Source organism: Benincasa hispida, chromosome 6 (genome assembly GCF_027475165.1).
Source record: "Benincasa hispida cultivar pf3 chromosome 6, pf3_genome.v1.1, whole genome shotgun sequence".
In the NCBI taxonomy this organism is placed as follows: domain Eukaryota; kingdom Viridiplantae; phylum Streptophyta; class Magnoliopsida; order Cucurbitales; family Cucurbitaceae; genus Benincasa; species Benincasa hispida.
In genome coordinates, this window is record NC_143483.1 from 55,753,183 (window position 1) to 55,756,646 (window position 3,464).

The following is a 3,464-nucleotide window of genomic DNA, read 5'->3' on the forward strand; positions in this document are numbered from 1 at the left end:
GTGTACCCTAAGTGACATCTATTTTGCAATGATGCTTCAATGAGGCAGGATAAAAATCACCATAGGATGATTAAGTGCCCTTTCACTGAAATGAGACGATCTCAACTATATGTGTTGAATCATTGGTCTTAACCATACACATTCTCGACTAGCCTCGTGAATTGCAAAAATTTTAGCATGATTTGAGGAGGTGACCATTATCATTTGTTTCACTGACCTCTATGATATAGTAGTTCCTCCACATGTGAATAGGTAACCTATTTGAGATCTAGTTTTATGTGAATTAGATAAATATCTAGATTAACCAATTAGATCAAAATTTGATTTATTTGAATAAAACGATATCATATTGATCGTTTCTCGAAGATAACATAGTATATGCTTAATTTCATTCCAATGTCTTTTTGTTGGAGAAAAATGATATCTAGTTGATAAGCTTACTGAAAATGCAAAATCTAGTCTTGTATTATTAGCAAGATACATAGCTACTGATAAATTGTAGAAATACAAGTTATTGTTTCTCAAAAGTTGAAACAATTAGGATTCTTAATGATAAAAACACATTTGTCTTAAAGGAAAATGCATGGAATTCCTCAAACACTACTAGCCTTTACAAAAACACTCATTTTTATATAACTGCTTCACTAATGCATCTTATTGCAGGATTTCAAGAAAATTCGTTAAGTGTCGTAGGCTAAGCTAACGCAAAGACATGTGTCCAAAGTTGGCCAACACAGAAAAGATGCACTGGTTCGTGTTGTTCCTATCAAATCACCACTTGCTAGTATGGGTATCTGACTGTCGGTGTCTGAAAAGCAACTGAACTGGCAGGCGGTTGACCAGAGCATGCAAATTAATGTTGTCATATCATAAGTTGCTGAGAAAAACGCCTATAAATAAAAAGATTTGCAACCAAAGATGAGATCATCATAGATATTATAATTCAAATAGAAAGCTTTAAAACATAGATCATAGTTACTTTGTTGCTGCAAGAAGGACATAGGAGGGAAAGAACCATTGTCATCGTTAATCAAAGAGGACAAAAGATTGAACTCTACGGCTTGACTCTTTCCTTTTCTCACTTCATTTCCATTTTCCATCTTATGCAATTAAGTGTTATCATTGTAAAAACAATTCACTGTTTATTAAAATCGTCCATTTGATCCATCACTTTTGCCTCTGCTTACATCCTATTGTGTGATAGACACGTTTATGACTTGTTGCATGCTTAATTTCCAAAGCTTTAATCATTTTGATCATCTGGTTGAAGTTATCTCAGCTAAAAATATTTAAGAGAATAGGATAGCTAGAAACGCATTGAGTCAGAATGCACAGTAGATTTATAGATAAAAAATACTTGTGTTTCACTGCTTTCTGTATTCAACACATGCACCCTAGAAATAGGAACATATGTGGCATTCGCATTGAGAAATGTTGAATAATATCAGAGAAACATAAATCTAATGCATCTACATATATTTGATTTGTAAATAAGCATCTCTCATCTTCATCTTTACCCATACTCCTGCACTCGTGTTCATCTTACTTAGATCAACACATACCCCTAGCAATTAGCACCATTCATTCATTAAGCCTTGCGTTTCACTTGAACTCTTATGTCTTCTTATTTCTTGCAGTAAGATTAGCGTAGATAAACTTCTCCCGCATTTATTTAGAACCCTTCTGTAATTGCTACAAGGCAAGGTTTGCGTTAGTTTAGCATAAATCCCTGTGTTCGACCTTGGATATACCAGGAACCTGAATTAGATTTATACTTGGATCTAACTTGGGAAAATCTTGTATGCATTATAGATAGTGTAACGCGACACACCAACTCATCATCCAATCTTCTCACCTAGAGAATTCATTTTTATTCACCTCAATCTTGCTTTACATCTTTACTTACAATATACTTCTAGCGCACATCACGAAGAACGAACAGCTACACCAATTACACTAAGATATGGTAGTTTAGGACCAAAAAGTTTTTCATTATCATCTCGAGGTTGAAATATATCTTTCTTTATGTCTAGTGAACGAATTTCCATTGAAATGTTTAATGGATATGTTTTGTCCATATAGAACATTTTCAAAACTTTTTCGGTATGAATTGCCTGATGAACAAATGTCTCATATACTAAATGCTCAATTTGAAAATTTTCAAATGAGAATTGAATAAAAGATCCTTTTGTCCTACTTGGAACTCCTTGGATGCGATCATTCGGTCATGAAATTCTTTCGTCCTTTCTTTGTAAATCAGAGAGTTGTCAAATGATTCCAACCTGAGCTCTTCCAATTCTTGGAGCTGCAAAATTCTAGCCTCGCCAGCTGCCTCATGGTTCTTGTTACACTGCTTTATTGCCCAATACGCCTTATGTTCAATCTCAACTGGAAGGTGGCAAGCTTTTACATAGAGCATCTAATAGGGAGACATCCCAATAGAGGTCTTGAAGGTTGCTCTGTAAGTCCACAAAGCATCGTTAAGACGAAGGCTTGAATATTTCCTTCTTAGGTTGACCACTCTCTCCAAAATGGTCTTCACTTCTCTATTCGACACCTCCGCTTGTCCATTTTTTTTAGGATGGTATAGGGTGGCAATATGATGTTGTACACCATACTTTTTCAACAAGGAACTGATGACTCGATTATAGAAATGTAATCCTTAATCACTAATTATTGCCTTAGGAAACCCATATCTGCATAAGATGTTAGACTTCAAGAACCCTGCAACAACCTTAGCGTCATCAGTAATAATGGCCCTTGCTTCCATCCATTTGGAAACATAGTCCACTGCCAATAAAATATACCTAAACCCACAAGAGGAAGGGAAAGGTCCCATAAAATCTATCCCCCACACATCAAATACTTCACAAAAAAGAATGGGGACTTTGGGCATTTCATTCTTATGGGATAAACCTTCTGATTTTTTACAACGTTCACAAGTCTTACTGAGAAAATATGCATCCCTAAACAAAGTATCCCGATACATACAAGAATCCAAGACTTTTTTAGCCGTTCATTTTGGACTAAAGTGTCCACCATATGCATGCTCATGCCAGAACACTAAAACAGAAAAGAATTCGTCATCAAGGATACACCTCCTAACAACCTGATCCGTACAGAATTTCCATAGATAATGCTTTTCCCAGACATAATATTTTGACTCATTTTTTATTTTATTACATCTATGTTTATTCATTCCATAAGGAAACTCACCTGGGGTCAAATAGTTGACAAGGTCAACATACCAGGGATTCATGGAAATCCCATCTACTTGCATCAGTGTATGGTTAGGGAAGTCTCCATTAGAACTAAGACAACCACCTTCTGCTAAAAGCCTAGTCAAGTGATCGGCGACAACATTTTCACATCCCTTTCTGTCTTGAAGCTTCAGGTTAAACTCCTGGAGGAGAAGAACCCACCTCAACAATCTGGGCTTGGACTTCTTTTTTGACATAAGATAC